The 19,742-nt window shown below is 34.1% G+C and overlaps 1 protein-coding gene across 1 annotated transcript in view; it reads left to right on the top strand.

The window, feature by feature from the left end:
• The window catches only part of ZNF407 (zinc finger protein 407), a 558,544-nt gene that overhangs the window by 127,449 nt on the left and 411,353 nt on the right, over positions 1–19,742 (top strand). The window lies entirely within an intron of this gene.

Genomic DNA, 19,742 nt, shown 5'->3' with positions numbered 1-19,742 from the left:
ATAAACTCTTAATGAAGATATCTTCCTTCAGCATTTTAATCTTTCTCAGTACCTCTGCCTGATTAATCTTCTTTCGCATTGATTTGCTCATATCACTCAGTTTAGAAATTCTTAGTAGCTATTTGTTGCCTACCAAGTAGAGTTCAAATATGTATCCTGATATTTAAGGTCCTGTCTACAGCCTACTCTACCAGTAATTTTCTAGCCTTTACCAACATTACTTTCCTCAGTGTACTATTTATGTGAACAAAATTTTGACTACAGTCAAGTAGCTGACTACATGTGTTCATTATCCATTGTTCCCCATGCCTAAATCCCCACCCTCCCCATCTTCTATTGTGTTTCTGCCCATCTTCTAAAGTGCACTTCAAGGATTGTTTCCTCACTGAAGGCTTCCTTGATATTTCCCTGTATATATTTTTTCTCTAATACACTTTTCATGTATTATGGTGTTATATAGTTATCTGTTTAGGTGTCATATCCTTAGTGAGCTATAATATCCTTACTGAATTGTAAACTCTTTGAAAGAAAGGGATCTTTTTAATTAAATTTTTTTTTTATCTCTTTGGGACTCACATGGCATGTGATAGTGGTCTTTAGTAAATGTTTATTCATTTTATTATATGTCATAATTCAGGTGAGTAAAACCAGAGAAAATCATAGAATTTTAGACCTAGAGTGGACTTGAGCAATTATGTCATCTAATTCTATCATTTTGTGGATAAGGCCCAGATAGTTAAAAAAAAAAACAAAGAAACAAACTTGGTAAAGGTCACACAGCTAATTTAGTCACCTAACTGGAACTAGAAATGGGTCTTCAGCCCTTACCAATTCTGATTTCCTTACAATACAGTCATTTCATTAAAAAAAAAAACAACATGGTTTTGTTTTACTTTATTTTCAGGTTTTCATTCTCTCCCTCCCACCTTTCTTTACCCCAGAGAAAAACCCAAACCTTTATTATAACCATGTTTTGTTAAGCCATACATGTTAAGCAACAAGTTACCATTTTTTCATTCTCTCTCTCTCTCTCTCTCTCTCTCTTTTTCACACACACACACACACACACACACCCCTACCTCTCAATCTGTACTCCTTTGCACCCTATCAGCTCTTTTTTCAGGAAGTGGCTAGCATGCTTCATCATGAAGCTTCTGGAATTATGGTTGGTCATTGCATTGATCAGAATTCCCAAGTCTTGTAAAGTTGTTTGTCTTTTTGATAGTGTTGTTACTGTATACATTTTTATGGTTCTGCTTACCTCACGTTGCTTCAGTTCATACAAGTCCTCTGGTATCTCTGAAACTTGTTTAGTCATTCCCCTATTGAAGGGCGCACCCCCTCAGTTTACAATTCTTTGCCACCACAAAGAGACATATATTTTCCTGCAATAATTTTTTCGTTTTTGGAATTTCTCACTTTCTTTTATAATTACATCTAATTATGATATATGATATTCTTGTAGTGGAAAGAACACTAGTGAAATTAGTCAATATGATGCTAAGGCCATATGCAAATATTGGAGCCTTAATTTTTTCATGTCTAAAGTGGGATGGCTGAACTTAATGACTTTTCATATTCTTTCCACCTGTGAATTCTTTGATCCTGTGCATCACATAATGAAACCCCTTTGTAAACATATGATTAAAAAGAAACTGGATTGCTAAGGACTATTTTTTTCATGATTTTCTTACCCCCACTTGAGTTATTATTTTATTGTAATCTACTCACTCGTGGAAATGCAGTTTTCCCCCCAGCATTCTCTTAAGATCTGCATGAACAGCTGCTCACTGTCTATTTCCCTGAACTGGTTTCCAAGGGTTTTCTAGCATAGTAAATTTAGCTTAAAGAGACCACAAAGTCAGCAATTAAATAGAGTAGGTGTTAACTGTCAATAGAAGGAGATACTAATCTCTTTCTAAGCAACATTAATAGACAGAGATGGACAGTAATTAATAAAAGTGCTGATGATCAGATTTGAAAGCGAGATTTACCTTGGATAAACCCTAATTCCAATAATGCAGCAGTAGATAATTGAGAATTGATTGTAAAATGCTGGATAGTAGTTGTAGGTCAACAACCATATTGCTTTCATTTTCTGTTAAATGTGCTTATGAATTTCTTTCCTTTTCTGTTTTTCTTTACGGAGTTAAGAAAAGTCTTTAGTTGTTATTGGGTGGTTTCATTACTTTTCATAGCTTTAGCTTTGTTCATATTTTTCTATGTGTACTTAAAATATTTTTAGGTTCTTCAAGGTTGCGTATGTGTTACATTTTAAAATCTGTTCATTATTTAAAATAGGAAATTTTGAAAGCCATTGAATGATGAAACTAGTTCAGTTTTCAATAAATTTAATTTTAAACAATTTTTATATTTAGATCAATGTAAACACTGAAACTTTTCAGCATTTTAACAAGATTAACCGCTTGATATTTTCTCTCTTTAGTATAAAAGTTTAACCATTAAACATTATTAATTAAAATATTAGTTTTTCTGCCTTGTTTTAATAAGATAAAATAAGAAAGGTAATTTAAAATCACTTAATGCAGTTTTAAATTACTGCATTAGAAAGGTGCTTTATGCACTTCATTAGCTTAAAAAATTGAAAGCTGCAATAATTGTAAATTACAATATGTAATACATGCTCAAATCCCTAATTCTAAACTAAGCACTCTTAACGATTTGAAATACTTTAGCAATATTAAATCATTCAACAATGCACATGATCGAAATTTAATATTATTCTTTAGATTCTCTTTTTAAGATATTTTCCATTTAGAGTTTGTTCTTATTCAGTTTTATAGTAAAAACATTTGTTATTCTGAATCTTCCTTTAATTTTCCCTTGTTACATTGCTGTTATATCTCTTTCTGATGATGCTTTATTATAGATAACAATTATTGGCAGGATTGTCTAATGTTCTCCATTGAGGTGACACTACTGAAATAGTGGATAATATTGTCAAACCTATTGCTTGGTGTTTGCTGAGTTAAGCCAAAATGAATTAGATTAAATAGTTACTCTGGTTAGAAGCAGAATAAATGGTTACTCTTGTAAAATAAGTGGTCATATAGAGTTGAAATACATAATTATACATTTAAAGTTACTATTAATCTTTAAATCAGTTTTAAATAGATAAAATCATAAACAAGAAGAATACAGAATCCTTGTGGAAAATTGATCATTTGGAATTTCCTAAATACTTTGAAAACTGAAAAATCTTGAATTAATATTACATATCTCCAAGTCCCAATGTTGAGTTTTTGCTTTATCCTGAAAATAAAAAGAGTCTAAGATCTATTCCTTTGTAGTATCATATAAACATGTCCCCAAAATTCAGAGCTTTTTGATGTGTGGATGTCTTCTGTCATCCACAATTATGTTAGTCCTCTTGAGCCAGGCCTATCGAAACTGAACTCTGCTGCTTTGCTGCAGGTCAGCTTTCATGGACAATTAGTGTTGTAACAGCACTATAGTCACAAGTTGTCGTGAGTGTTTAACATAAAGGCATCATCGTGTAGTCGATCAGCAATGCTCAGTTAGTGTTCTCTTTTCTGAAACATTTCACGTTAGCCTTTTCTTTAATGTGAATCAGGCGACTGCATCTTTGATATGAGTCAAGGCCTTGTGCTTCCATGGTTATCTTTGAGAAGCCTTAGGCTCTTCAAATGTACTGGTTATTTTTTTCCCCCTCTACTCATCTTGTTTCCTGTTGTCCCCTCTCAGTAACTGTCAGAGGCCCCCATCAGTTCACGGTCTGACAAGAATGAAAAGAGCTATCTTCCTGCTGTTCGGCTCTGTGTCAGTATCGACAAGTTGTACGTGTTGGACGCTGCATGAGGTGACTGGTTCCAGCAGTATGCAGAAGTAAACCAATAAATCTTCAATGTCACTCCACTTATTGCTACTTGATTGCTCTTTCCCCCCCCTTGAAAATCACCATGGAAACAAATACTTTAAAAAAGGTTTTTCTTTTTTTAAGTCCATACTTGAAAAGGTATCTGTATCTCAATCAGCCTTATAATACTGTTAGAAGTTATATGTGATAACCATTCCAACAGTTTCTTTCAGTTGTGATATGCCTTTCTGTATCTTTTTTTTTTAAAAAGCCTTTTCTCTGATTCCTAGGCATGATTTCCAAATTCTGACATCTATTAGCCAGTGATCCCCAGTCACCAAATTGTCTTTTATAGTTATTTTTAATTTTAAAAACATAATTTAATTTCTTGTCTTAAAGCATATTTTTTTTTCATTTAAGAAGTAAAAATGGGTTATTGACTTGGTATACCTAAACTACCAAAGATTAGCCTGAGTCCTTCAAGTTAAACTTCTGATTGTATGCTTATTGTCATGCTAATGATAGTTCTGGAGGGAAACCATATTTAAATTATTAAAAATTTTTCTCATGAATTTTCACTTAAGCATCTTACTTACTAGTTAACAATTATAATGGACATAGAAATCCCTGAATGTATTTTCTAAATACCTAATAGTTAGAGTAATAAACTTGGATTAGAAAGACCTAGGTTTATATTCAACTTTTAACACTATTTATATATTACCTGCTGGGTGCAAGGCACTGTGCTAAATACTTTATAAATATTATTTCATTTGTTCCTCACAACAACACTGGGAGGTAAGTGCTCTTATTTTTATTTTATAGTTTAGGAGACTGAGAAAAATAAATTATGTGACTTGCCCAAGGTCACACAGCTGCTATGAGACAGGATTTGAACTTGGGTCTTTCCTGACTCCAAACCCAGAGCTCTATCCATTTTCTAACCATTGGCAAGTCATTTAACCCTTCAGATAGCCTCAGTTTTCTCATTTGTAAAATGGGTGTAATAATTCTTTAGTGTAATGGTAAATTATATTATTATAAAGCCAAAATATCATTTTAGGGGTTATTTTGCAGTTAAAGTAGAAGTAAAGATATAGATAGGGCAGGTAGGTGGAGGTTTGAATAGTGCATACGCAGAGCCTTGAATCAGGAAGATGTGAATTCAAATTCAGCCTCAGATACTAATAGCTGTGTTACCCTAGGGAAGTTACTTAATTAACCATGTTTGTCTCAGTTTCCTCATATGGAAAATGAATTAGAAAAGGAAAAGACGAACTACTCCAGTATCTTTGTCAAGAAATCCCTAAATGGGCTCACAAAGAGTCAGACACGACTGAAATGACTAAACAACAACAACAGCAAAAGTTATAGATATTTCTTGATCTATACTTTGTACCATTAGACAATAGAATGAATATATGTAAGAAATGACTGAGAAATTATAATTTGGGCACTTTCAGCTATTGAATTTTTTTTTTTGATTATTATCAACCTCAGTTGGTTGAGATCAGGGCAAAGGAAAAGTCAGAAAACATCTTTGGTATTGTATATGTTGTGCATTTTTAAGAAGGATTATATATATGTGTGTGTATATATGTATAAACAAGATCCATATTCATTGTCTTTATTCTCAGTTTATTTCTAGTTTTTATAGGTTTCTTGGATTTGAGAATTCTTGTTAAAATTAAGAATCATTTATACTGATATTTTAATTTTTTATTATTCAGAATAACTTCAGATTACTAGAGTCTTTCCTTCTTCCTCTTAGGAATAATCCTCATTTTCTTGTCTGTTCATTTAATTTGTTTTCTCTTAATTGCCAAGTATTTAGTCAGTTCAAAAGTAAATATTAGCCAAGAACAGTGATAAAACTAAGTTGGTATCAAACCAATGTTTCTAATTTCAGAAAAAGCTATGAGATATTTTTTCAGCCTGTGCTCAAAAGCCTTTTGTTTGTTTTTTCAAAGCAGCCATCATAGGAAGGAAAAAAAAAACTCTTACACATTTGTAGAGTCTTTTAAAAAAGTGATGAAAAAGCTTTTTGTTGTCAAAGTCTTTCCCCAATGCTATTTTAAATCCATAATTTTATTCAATTCAAGAAACAACAAACACCTACTGTGTGCAGAGAGCACTATCCTAGGCAATGAGAATCATGAGACCTGGCTCCTGCCTTTCCTGTCTATAAAGAGGACACATGTATAGGATTTTCACACTCCATTTTTTTTCCTTATGCATAATAGATAATGAAATTAAAATCAGTTAGTGGCCTTCATTTCAGCTTAGTAAATATAGTAGCCTAAAATGGATATGTGCTAAATAAGGAGATAATTCATTTCAGTTGTGAGACCTGTAAGGCATGATAAATGATTTTCCTGTACAAAATTCCCCATCTCTGAGACAGTATTAGTTTTTACTTTAATTACCAGCTCCAGTAATGTTTCCTATCCATAACTGTCTACAAAATAGACTGTTCCTGAGCAGAGGGTATGGCCTGTTTACTCATCCGTTGAAGAGAGTGCCCAAGTTCTACGAAGTCTTCCTCACATGCTCTGAACTGTCTCACAGGAGAGTGTCCTTCATTTAAATATTTAAATATTAATGTTTAATTTTACAGGCAGAAAACTTCAATGTCATTTTAAGGATATGCAAGTTTCCCTAAGAATCTTGGTTTATTATAAACTTCAGAGTCTTGTTTTGAATCTTAAGTAAAGGTAATTTAGAGGGCTCTCACCCTGCCGCCATATTGGAAAGTTTGAGATCATCTTGCCTTTCTTACCACAAAACAAAACAGAAATGCTGTTGTCAAGGGGGACTCTTTCAAAAATGGCTTAGCTGACATTAGCTGAAAATGAGCAGAGCGACACTAACTACTAATTGATTACAGTAATTACGCAGTCTTTGGCTAGTTTGTATTGGCAAACTATATATACTCCTCGAATAAATGTGAACTTGCAGAATGCACAGAAAAGGTCACTCTCATTTGCATGATAGGCTTCATTAGAATATGCTAAGGACAAGACCTAGTGTTTTATGACTTCAGGTGATGAATAGCTACCATATTACTCTGCTAGATTAAAGCATGTTTCAGTCACCTTAATTTACATTCTGTGTTTTTTAATACTAAGGAAAATCTTTTGGCTTTTAGCAATACAAAACCTGTCTTAATTTTATTGTATGTTTCAGAGAAATTTGTTTTGTGTAGTGATGAATTAGTAAAATCAGTTCTTAATGTAGTATTTAGGAAATATTTTTAAATGGTGGCATCATTAATATGAAACTACAAGTATTAGGCATTAAGATGTAGTGTTTCCATTTTGGCATTGATCAAGGAAAATTTTTTTTTATTTAAAACTCTGGCAAAAAATAGGTTTAGTTGTTGGAACCTTACTGTTAGATATTGGCATTCTCAGTTGAAAGTTCTTTGGGCTTATTAATCAGTGATCTACTTGGATTCCTGGAATATATTGACTTTTTTGTGACTGTCCTTTTAAAATAATGGAGTTTTACTATATCATTAATTGAAAACAGTTAACTTTGATAGCTAATATATTCCCACATTGTAGTTTATTTATTATCATAAAGCAGTGATACCACTGAGGGATTACCTAAGATTGATTATTTATGAAAATCATCAGGTACAATGTGATTTTATGTCATTGCTTTGATGTCTTAATTCAGTTCATTGGTTGTACTTATAATGTTTGTTTTTAGTGGGGTGAGGTGGATTTGAACTAAATTTATGTAGAAATTAAAGTAGGGGTTATTTATTAAAACCTTTCCAAATATATATTTTAACGAGAAGTGTGTTCTTTCTATGTATACAAATGTTCATATAACTGGTCTCTGATTGTATAGTTATTGCTCCCATTAAATGTCTTTATCCTTAAATTCTCATTATAAGAGAAAAATTGTCTTTGCCCCTAAAAGTATTCTTATGAAGAGTATCAGCTACTAATTAGCAATGAATGTTACTTGTTGGAACACAGGGTTAACACTTCCTAGATATGTTGTTATTATAAAGTTTCTTAGTCTTTCAGAAGCTGCTTCTGCTAGTAAAACTGTTCATAGAATGAAAAAGTGGACAGTTTTGTTATAAATTGCAGTTTTGTAATAAAATTGTACAATGAGCTTGCACAAGCTTTTTAAAATATCATTGCTGCCACTGAACAGGTCTGTAATTTATTTATTCGAGAATGTTGGAGGCATTTTTGATTTATTTGTTTTTAGAGAAGTTTTGTTAAGCGAGATAATGAGCAGAGCTGGTGTTAATCATTTACTATGCAACTCAGAAAAATGAAAATTTTGCATATCTTTAGCACTGTTGGGGAAAATAAATTCACTCAATGCTAATGGTCTGTTGGTACAATTTTAAAAAAATACTATCTTGGTATAGAGAAATTCAATACTTTAATGTTATGCTAAAAGCTAAACCAATCAATATACAATTATGTATCTATATGTACATATGTCTTGAGTAATCTTAATTATTTGTTATCTGTAAAGATGAAAAATTATTCTATTGTTGGTCAGCACCTGAGGTGATTCCATTATGACTTCTCTATCTCTCTCACCATGAATTCTTTTAGGAAGTCCAAAAATTCAGAAAATTCTATTGCTAATTATGGATTTTAAAGAGTACTGATACTTTTGGTTTTGAAGGTAATGGTGTACTACTGATTTTACAAATCTATAACAGATAATTTTAGGTACTTGTATTAATTAAGGCATTCTTTCTATCTACAATTATATTTGTAAACATTAAATTGCCTCTTTTTTGTGTGTGTATAATTATGGCTTAAGTTGGTCCAAATTAAGAAGCGGAAACATTGTATTCATTTGAATTTAAAATGCTGTCTATAATTTTGTCTTTGAAAATGTCTAATTTTATGATTCCTTTTAATGAATCCACTTAAATTAGGGTTTTAGCTTAATTTGTGTATTAGTATTTGAAATGTCAAGTTTGATGTAAAAAATTGACTTAGGAAAACTGGGCCTTAACAATATTTTAGATTTTGTTTAAAGGTGCCAACTAATGGTAGAAAAGGAGACTTTGGTCTTTGAAATTTTCCTAGTATGAAGGAGATAATGTAGAATTAATGATTATTTTATTCAGAAGCAAAATAAATATTAAAAATGACTTACATGTTTTTCAGTAGAAATTTCTGATAAATAAAGTGATTGAGAAAGCTTTGGAATCTTAAAAAAAATATAGTGGTTTGGTGTATATATATGTATATATATATATATAAAAATCTGTGTCAATTTTAGGTTTGAAGGCCCTCAAAATTTAAATGCCATATGAAAAGTTTGAGTACACTGTAATAGTGTGCACTCTGATAAATGATGGAGCTATAATATCAATATCGATATTTCCCCAAAGATGCTTACTACAACCTGTACATGTTTGCTCATCCCATGAGACCTACTCTCAATGTACCACGGAAGCCCTGCCTAACATGCTTGAGGTTAAAGGTCTGGACTGGGAATTGTGTTCTAATTTAGGCTTCTGCTACTTATGTCATATTGATACTCTATAGTCACTTTATTTTTCTTTGCCTTAATGTATTTGTACAAAGGCAAAGAAGTTGGAATATGAGGTTTGGGGACAAAGGATTCCTGTGATTCTGATCATTTAATCTGATGTATGCACACCTGAGCAGGAAATGAGTATGGTTAAAGGAGTGATCCAAGATAGTGACTGGAGGGTGGTGTGGGGGGGACAAGAACCTAACTAGGTTGTTATGTAGATCCCAACTTGAGGAAAAAATAGTCAGAATTATGAGCTCACAGCCCTATTTGTCATCTGGTAATGGTATGCTAAATTAATTGGATGAGGATGGGAAGTTAAAAGTGGGGTTAGGGATTTAAAAAACAAATTGTGTGTCCTGCAATCCATAGGTTTTCTTTCTGTTATATCCATTTTTTAATCTTTGAAAAATTTTTTTTGTTTATTCTACTCATATCATAGCCTTTTGATACATGTTAGAGGCTATCATCTCTGATGTTTGTAATCAAGGTACTGTGAGTGGGTATGCCTGTAAAAAAGGTTAAAAATTGTACCACTAGTCAAGCAGTTTGAAGTTTGGACTCCCCAAGGTGGGGTTTCATTCTGTGAAGTTTGGATTCAGTCAAAGGACCGCAGTTGAGGATCTAGAGGGGCGAGCCACACATGGGGGCTGCTGATATCCCTTCCAGTTCTCAAATTCTGTGTGTGTGTGTGTGTGTGTGCGTGTGTGTGTGTGTAACTGTGAGTTAGATAGTAATTTGCGTATTGAGCACAAATGGGATGGTCACGCTCCCAGGTTCAGAATTGTTCTGTTTTTTTCATGTCATTTCGTTGAGAACTCATCTGCATCAGTTTGTTATCCACATGATGTTTTCATGCCTCATCCATGCTATCTTAAATAGTAATTTTTTTTCTTCTGCAACAGAAGCATTCTTGTGGTTATTTATCAAATATCTACAGGTATGGTCGCATAATCAAAGATGCTTCCTGGTAAGAAAAGCACCCTTTCTAATATCTGTCTGTACAAAATAAGACCTTTTCTCCATTTTTTCCTGTTCTTTGCATAGTTGTTATCTGGGATCTCTTATTCTGATTTTAAATGCATCTCACTCTGTAATATATTTCACTAGAAGGTTAGCAGTGAAGACAGCCAAGTGAAACTTCTAGGAGGAAAATTTGTCTAAGTTGATGTGGCTAAAGAAAAATTCTCCATATATCACATTTTGGCCAGTCATTTCTACTTTCTGGACCCTGCTTTCCTCATTGGTAAAATGAGAGGGTTAGACCTTATCTTTCAGTATCCTTGCAGTACTGCTGACTTATATGACTGCCTGAAAGGTAACAGAGGAAGCTGTGAAATGGTGTTTATAGGTTAAAAAATTATGTACATTTCCCCTTTATTTATGGGGGACTTATTTGTTTATCACCCATGTAATCTTTAGTTGAATGTAACAGTGAAAACAAAATTAGTGGCCTCTCCTTCTACTTTTGTCTGTCCTTTTCCCTTACTTCTTTCTTGTTCCTTGTAATATGAAATGATTTTAGTAGAGAGTTTAGTAGAGAGTAGTTCATCTGAAGTAAATGAAGAAGGAATGCTTGACAATATAGAACTTTTTATTGAGAATATTTTTTAATTGAATTTTATTTTACCAGAACACAAATGCAAAATAAAGAAACAAAAACATATCATAAACCTAAATATTGAAACTTAAATATAAAGTAAAAAAGACAAAAAAGCGTGTAATGTGCATAGCAGAACATAAGAGAGGATTAGAAATATGTAACAATAAATTTTCATTTCAAGAAAGCCTGTATGATAAATAATACACCTTGTGATGAGAATTGTCCATCTTTTCTTTGCTTCTTTGTGTTTTCTTTTGTTGTCTGCTCTGTACTTTTTAACTTTGTTTTTTTTTCTCTCCCCTACCCCCCAGAAGGCTACAATGTAATTTAGATGTTTCTTGATATCTACATACACTTATTCATATATACATGTGTATATAGACATATAATTTCCCAAACATAATCTACGCCTGAACTTTGTATTTTATGTTTGTACATATCTTTTGTTTCCTATCCTTCCTGCCTCCTCTGCTTTACTTCTACCTGCTACATCGCCTTCCTGGTACTTGCCTACCCCCCTCCTCCAGTAACCACCCTGCCCTCCTATTACTTGCCTTCCCCACTCCGAGGATCCGTCCCCTATCTCCTTATTCCCATTAATCTGAACTCCCTTTACCTATTCCCTCATTCTCCCCTCTAAAAATCCCTCTCTTGTCCTCTTCCCCCTCACAAAACCCCTACCATTTTATTTCTTCTAAATTTAGAAGACTTTTATACTCTTCTAAATATATATGTAATGTTCCCTCTTAAATCTATTCCCTGTGAAAGTAGGTCACCAGAACTTCCAGCCCTCCTCCCCATCTTAGTCCTCTGTATCCTTTCTTCTTCTTGCACCTCTCTTGTATAAAATAGTTACTCTTTTTAGCTGTTTCTAAATGGTTTTGCTTTTTAAATTCATGTCATAGTCAGGTTTATCCCCCTCTTTCTTATAAGCTCAACAATTATTAATAATTAATAATAATTAGACATACATTTTATATTTTATGTTACATGAAAGGTAAGCAGTCTGTTCTTGTAAACACCTTATAGTCAGTCTTTGGTATGTACCTTATGTGTCTCTTAGTTCTTGTATGTCAAATCTTCTATTAAGTTGAGGGTTTTTTTAAATAAAGTCTTGAAAGTCTGGGGGTTTGTCAAATGTCCATTTTTTTCATTCAAAATAATACTGAAATTTGAAGGGTATGATATTTTCAGCTGGAGCCTCAGTTCTTTTGCTCTTCGATATAATGTGTTCCAAGACCTGCGGTCCTTTAATGTCTCTGCTGCCAAGTCTTGTATAATTCTAATTGTGGCACCATCATATTTGAATTGTTTTAATCTTGATGCTTTTATTATTTTATCCTTGATCTGGGGATTTAGGAATTTGACTATGATATTCCTGTGAGTTTTTCTCACAGGATCTCTTTTAAGTGGTCTTCGATGGATTTTTTTTCTATTTCTACTTCCCTCCCATGTTCTAATGTTTCAGGACAATTTTCTTTAATTATTTCTTGTATTATTGTGTCAAGATTCTTTTTTTGATCATGACTTTCAGTTATTCTGATTATTTTTATATTGTCTCTTCTAGATCTATTCTCCAAACCTGTTGTTTTTCTTATAAGATGTTCCACTTTCTCTTCTATTTTTTCATTATTCATGTTTTGTTTAATTATTTCTTGATCTCTTATAATTTCAGTGGCTTCACTTGGTCCAATTCTAATTTTCAAGGTGTCATTTTCCTCTTTGAGATTCTGGATCTCCTTTTCTAATTGGTTGATTGGAAAATTAATTGGTTGATTTCATAACCTTCTTGTTTCTCCTGGATTTTGATTTTTTTTTAGTTTTTCCTCCATCTCTGTCATTTGATTTTTAAGGTCTTTTTTTAAGATCTTCTATAAATTTTTTTTGGGCAAGTGACCATTTAACATTACTCTTTGGGGATTTCTTTACTTCAGTGTCCTCCTCTGAAGATGAACCCTGGTCATCTCTATTCCCATAATAGGTTTCTATGGTTAGATTCTTTCTTCTTTGCCTATGCATTTTATTTTTGTGGTAATAACTTGATTTTTTATAATCACCTAGCCCTGGGCTATGGGAAATGGTGCCTCTTGCCTGGAACCAAAGCCAAACCTCCAACCTCCTGTAAATGCCCACAGGCCAGGGGCTTTCTGCTCCCCTGCTTCTGCACTCACCGGTCATGTGTTGGTTCCTTCTTGCCCCCACTGCTCTTCACAGCACAGCTGGGTCTGGCGTTCTCGTCAGGAGAGGTTCCCGCAATCTTCCTGGGCCCAAACCCTCGGCTCCCCTCACTATTCTGGGGTAAAAAGTTCCAGTGGCTGCGGCTGAGGCAGCCTATCAAACCAACTAACCCCAGGGCTTGCCGCTTGTTGTTAAAAGGGAACCCTGGAGGTGTTTACTCCTTTCTGGGACCAAACCCACTCCTGGGGTTCTTCTTCAGATGTCAGACTGCCCCTGGAAGATCCTAGTTGTGCCCCTATTCTTCTTTGTCTCTACCCTACTTTGTTCACTTTAAGGTGCTATTTTAACTTTTGTGGGGGAAAATCTTGAGAGCTTGGAATTTTCTGACGTATTCCGCCATCTTCCCAGAATCCTCTCCCCATTGAGAATATTTTTGATGAAAGAAATATTTCATATAAGAATTCCACCTCTTTCTTCCTTATAACGTTTAAGGAGACCTTCTTTTCTAATAACAAAAATTTTAATGAGAGAATCCCCTATTGAAAATAGACACTTTGAAAGGATCAGGGAATACCTCTGTGCTTAAGTGTATTGAAAAATAATTTTTAACGAAGTGGTGAGAAAAATAATCCATTTTTCAGACAGTCTGTGATAAGAACTTTACATTTTATAGCTAACATTCTTTTGGCATTGTCTCTAAGTATCTTGAGGATATTTTCCTTTTCTCACTAAAGAAAAACAGAAACTAAGATGTACCCTTTTTATTGACGTCTACGCTATATTTATTCTGGGACAAAATTTATTTGCTAAAAAAATGGGAAAGTTTTTGGGATTGTGGAAACAGTGGAATGGGGTAAGGAGCGTCACAATGGAGAAAGGCTCTGTAGCTGTTTGAAAATATATTTTAGACCTTGTATTAGGAAGAAACATGAGTCTCCTTCTGAGCAAGCATCTCCATATTGGTTGGCTTATCTAAATTATTTAGAATTTTTTCATATCCTTTTAGTTCAACATATTAATGGAAGTTTGGGATGGTGTCTGGATATGGAGGACAGTCTAGATATGGCAACAGAAGTAGAAGAGTGTGATATATACATCCATACATGTAGATAGATAGATACTCTTTAGCCTTTAAGATGCGACGAGTTTGAGTTCTCAGAGGGGAAGAAACTGTACATTTTCATGCATTAAGAAAAAAATGAATCAATTGAAATAAAGTGTTACCTCTTTCATAGATCAAGAATTTGGTGGCTGATATAGGCAGAGAAAGAACTTTTGCTTAATAAAAATTCCTAAGATCAATGGTAAAATCCAGTTTTCAGATAGATTGTTAAAAGTTTGTTTGCTTAAAGGGTCAGAAAATCAACTTATAAGCAAATAACAATTTAATTATGTGTAAAAGATATGTTTGGTTATTTGGATAGTTGGTGGCTGAAGGAGGCTTTCATTTGCCAAATACTTATAACATGTAAGCGTAAAGAAACATAGGATTTTAGAAACAGAGAATTTGATTGAAGATGAAGAACTGAAGCTTTCAGGCATTGTGGTCCCCCGACTTATTTGCCTGTAATTTTTATTAGGCTCAAAAAGGTGAAAACTCAAAATAATAAATCATATAGCTGCTTGAATACTATTGGGGTGATCAAGATAAGGACTGTTGGTTTTTACAACAAAGAAATCGGAAGTTTTGCCATCATTTTAACTTATAAGGGAAAAATGAGTCACTGAGTACACAGGAGGTACTGATTAGAGCTATTTTGGTGAAAAACATGGCCATGAATGGGCAGGAGAGGAAGAGTGAGAAGAAGATGGAGAAGCCAGATCAGATGTATTTGTTTGAAGAAACTGGTAACCAGAGAGTCAGCTTTAGTAGAAGATTTCAGCTACCATTTCGTGATTGGCTAGACCATCCAGCCAATGAATCCAAACTTCACAGAACAAATCCCCTTAATAAAAGGATTTATTCTATAAAACTTGGACTCAGCCAAAAGGCTGCACCCAAGGATGTAGAAGGCCACATGTGGCCTTGAGGCCACAAGTTCCTCACCCCTGAAAGGCTGTTGATCATTTGGAAGAGGTGAAACCTGTGGCAGGTGCTTTTTATTCATTGCTTCCTTCTCTGGTGTAAAAGAGAAGAACAGAAAGTATAAAGGCTTTACTGTGGGTTTACTGTTTAATTGGCTAGCTGACTGTTGATTAGATGTCATAGATTCTTGGTGCCTGAGGTTCTGATTAGGCTTGTCTACATTGTCCGGAAGGAACCAGCCTGATGAACTTTTCAGATCTTTCAATGACTGGGGCCATTCTACAGTTCGCAGTGTCCCTCTTATTTCTTCCTATATGCACATCCTATGCTTTAGTCAATAGAGAGCACCTGGTATTCTCTGAACACAGATTCTCCTTTCTACTTCAGTGCTGTATGATTATTTAGAGTGAGAAGGGAACTTAGACATCATGTTCCTGTAGGAACATGAGGCTTAGAGAGATTCAGTGATTTACCCAAGGGGACTTAGGTAATAGCAAGTAGCAGAACCTGTTTCTCTAACTCCACATCCAGTATCTTTTCCACTACACTATGATAGTTTGTGTGTGTGTGTGTGTGTGTAAATAAATGTTTCTTCCACTCAGGATGCCTTATTCTTTCCCTTCCCCAAGAATCAGCTCAGATACAATTTCTGGGCCACTTCAGTCTCAGGTTATTTCTTCAGGACTTCAATAATGGTGAGTTTATTAACACTTAGGATACTTAATCACAAATTGCCTTGTTTGTAGCCATTTTTGTAAGTGCCTTATCCGGTTGAGGAGAGAGACTTATTTTTCATTCCACTTTATGTCCCCAAAAGTTTAGTGTTTTGCATGAATGGCTACTTGACAGATGTTTGTTAATTAACTAAATGAATAAATGCAAAACCAATGAAAATTACCAAAAAGTGCTTGTGATGGCAGTATTACAGAATCAGGCAGCCCAAGCAACCTATTATGGCCATCCTTAGTCATATTCCATTATGTATTTAAATACTTTGCAAATTCATAATTTTTTTTTTCAAAACTGGAAGCATCTCTATCATCTAGTCTTATTTCCTTATTTTGTTGAAGAAGGAACTAAGGTTTCATTATGTTCAGTAAATCTCCAAAGTTAAGATCTAAGCCACCTTTTAGGTACATGAACATTAATAACTAAAAATGATTGCTTTACTCATATGCCCTTTAATTTTGTATCCTGGCTTCAAATACTATTGTAGATCTAAAGAGAGAGACCAAATACAGCTTCTATGTCTGTTCTGTTTTTTCACTTTTAGAAAAATCATAGCAGTTTGTGACTAGTTAGTTGTTCCTTAACCTTAGAAACAGCAGTAGAGGTGCAACAAGAAGGCTTATTGGGAGGATATTTTGTGATATAATCACAGATATGTTTATAGAGTCTCCAGGATCCCCATCTCTCATTCCATACTCTTCCTTGATCTAGCAGGTTTAAGATTTATGTTGATGGCATAAATCATTCATATTTATAATTCTCTTTTTTTCCTTTCCCAAAATCAGCAAATTAGAGAAAGACCTTGAAAAGCTTGTGTTTGAAACATACTATAAATTTGTAGGATAGGTGGTAGTAAATTTCTAATGAGTTGTCACTATTTTAAGATCTGTGAAGTTTCCTAATTGGTATTCATACAGGTAATTCCAATAGCAGTAACCCCTGCAATCTGAAATGTTGTGAAAGGAATATTACAACATTATTCTCCTTTTAACTGGAACATTTTGTTTACTTACATGTTTATATATTGTGTATATGCTTGCTAAAATAATAGATATATTAACAGTTAGTGAAGATTAACTTTTATTTCTATTTTTGTGGCATGACTTAGAAGAATTTTTGCTAATGTCAGGGGGAAGGTATGATTCTGGACCTAATTCTAATCATAGTTTTGAAGAGGTTTTTGTAAATGATGATTGTAAGGGAACCATGTTTCTAGGGGTGACTGCCGCGGCCCCAAAATACCTACACGCCGGGTCCTGCCGAAAGAATTCGACTCAAGCCTTCTCAGCCAAGGGAAAAGAGAAAGTTTATTAGGGATTCACCATAATGGGCTGTCTTAAGAAATCCCCCCCTTTGTGACGCCTGTTTCCACAAGCGGGCCAGATTCAACCTACTGAATTAGATTGAATCTGAGCCCCTTCATGGAGGCAAGATGGAGATTATATACACAAAGACTGTAGGAGGGATTGAGGGGTGGTCTGGGGTGACTAGAGGAGGGGTTTAGGGAGGGTCTTGAGGGGAAATCTAAGGAGGACCAGGTGAGGTCAGAGTCCAGGAACCAAGAGAATAGAATTAAGGGCAGGAAGTTCCTGAAGGAATATCAAAGGTTGGGAAGTAACTGAAGGCATGCATATCTAAAGTAACAATAGAGGGAGAGATCTGGGCCCAAAGACAATGTGAGGCTTGTGGCCCTAGGGGAAGGCCAGATCCAGCCGGAAGACCCAGGGACAGCTCAAGGGGGCTCCCAGAGACCGCACTCCAGACTCAAGGGGGTTCCCAGAGACTGTGCCCTCATCAGTTTTATTGATCAAGTTTTCAAGATTGAGCATATGTTATGTTGTTTCTGTTTTTACAACTCATTGTATTTCTAGAAACTGTGTTAAAACATAATAAAATAGCCTTATTTCCTTTTGAAATCTGATAAGTGTATTCTTTTGGATCATGGTTTTTTTTTTTTAAATTGTACAGCTCTAAATGAATTCGTTACTAAAAAAAATTGAAGAATTAAGCACATTTCTATATTAGAATTGTAAAATATATTTTGTAGGGTGGGTAATCTTTTGGCTTTTTGGGTTAATGGGGGTTTCAAGTGTAGCTTTGTAGTCATAGAATTGAAAGTACCATTTTCCTTACCTTCATCCTGGAAAAATTAAATTATTGTGATACATTCACAGTAAATTAACTGAATTTATTAATGTATTTACAAAAATTAGTATGATTTGTAAAAGTGCTGTTTGGATTTAGATCCATTGGGTATAGGCTGACTGTTTTGTTGCGTAGATAAAACCTCAGATTTGGCTCATATTTGTGAGTAGTGCAGTGGAAAGTGCCCTGCATCTAGAGTCATGGGACCCAAGTTTGAATTCTTACTCTCTGACACTTATTAATCTCTGTGACCTTGGGTAAGTTACTTAAGGTCTTTTGCCTTAGGTTTTTCATTATATTGGATAGATCTGTAAGATCCTTTCCAGCTCTATAGCTATGATCCTAAGAGTGACAGCCCCAAGATACAGGTTTCTTTGGACCAGCTTGAACCAACTCCTTCATCATTCATTTAGGAACTCACTATCTTGATTTATGTTTTCCGTTGTCGTATCTTCCACATTAACAATAGTCCTATATTTTGCCTAAATGAGTTGATTATTTAACTTTAACTATTATCGAAGTTAAAATTGATTTCAATATTCAGGACTTGGAGTCAGGAGACCAGGGTAGAAGGCTTAGACAAGCAATGGTAACTTAACTTGGATGAACCTTGGCTTTCCCAGTAGCAATAATAACTCCCCTTCCTTCCTCACCAGACTATTTTTAAAATCAAATGATGCAATGTATATGAAATTGCTTTATTAAACTAAAGAAAAGTACAAATATATGATATTATGATTTTTTCATTGCTGGTTTTTTTGTGGATGATAGTGGAATTCAGAGGCAATCGTTACTCATTAACTGGATTTACACGTTAGGTACCACTACATGGCATTAATTAACATTTCCATTTAAACTGCTAGTTATACTATATGGAGTTATAAATGTGAAAATCAACACATGTACAAATTGTTTTATCAACTGTATAGCAAAGTAGGAAGGGATAATTATTATACTATGGAAATATGAGAGACAGAAGAAATTTTGATAAGAATTGTAGAAAAAGATCTGTTGTTCTACTGATGCCTTTTTAATATCGTAATTATTTCCTATATAATCTCCCTCTTGCCTCTTCATTTGACTTATTAGAAAGAAAAATGGCTCAACAAAACTGACCCATGCCTTAAATACTTTCTGTAGCTATAAGGCCCCATCTCTCTAATAAGAGGAAGCAAATATGTTTCATTATTTGTCAAGAAAAATATCTTAAGTCCATGAAGAAGTGTCATTGGACAGTAGTAATAGCTGGCATTCATATATTGCTTTTAGGTTTGCAAAGTGTTTTACTCATATAATCTCATTTGATTTTCATAAAATCTCTGATTGGTTTATTACATTTGAAACAAACTATACCCTATGCCGGCAAAAAGTGCTGATACTGAAGTCTGGAGATCCAAGTTCAAGTTCCAGATTGAATACTTGCTGGCTGTTTTGGGCTAACTACCATAGTTTCCTCTTCTGTGAAATGGAAATAATAACAATTGCATTATATGTACCGTAAAGTGGCAAGTAAACATGAGCTCATGTCTCCAAGTTATATCAGGCTAATTACTATTTTAGTAGAGAATAGATGGTTTTAAAAGCTAGTTATTTTTATGGCTATTTTGGTGGCAAATGAATGTAATATGAGAATGGGGAAGAGTGAGGGGGAGATTTCATAAAAGAGTTTCTTCCTTGGTTTTGGATTTTGGCCT

This window comes from Trichosurus vulpecula, chromosome 1 (genome assembly GCF_011100635.1).
Source record: "Trichosurus vulpecula isolate mTriVul1 chromosome 1, mTriVul1.pri, whole genome shotgun sequence".
NCBI classification, from domain to species: Eukaryota; Metazoa; Chordata; class Mammalia; order Diprotodontia; family Phalangeridae; genus Trichosurus; species Trichosurus vulpecula.
Note: the sequence above shows the minus strand (reverse complement) of the source record. Positions and strands in the feature narration are given on the sequence as shown.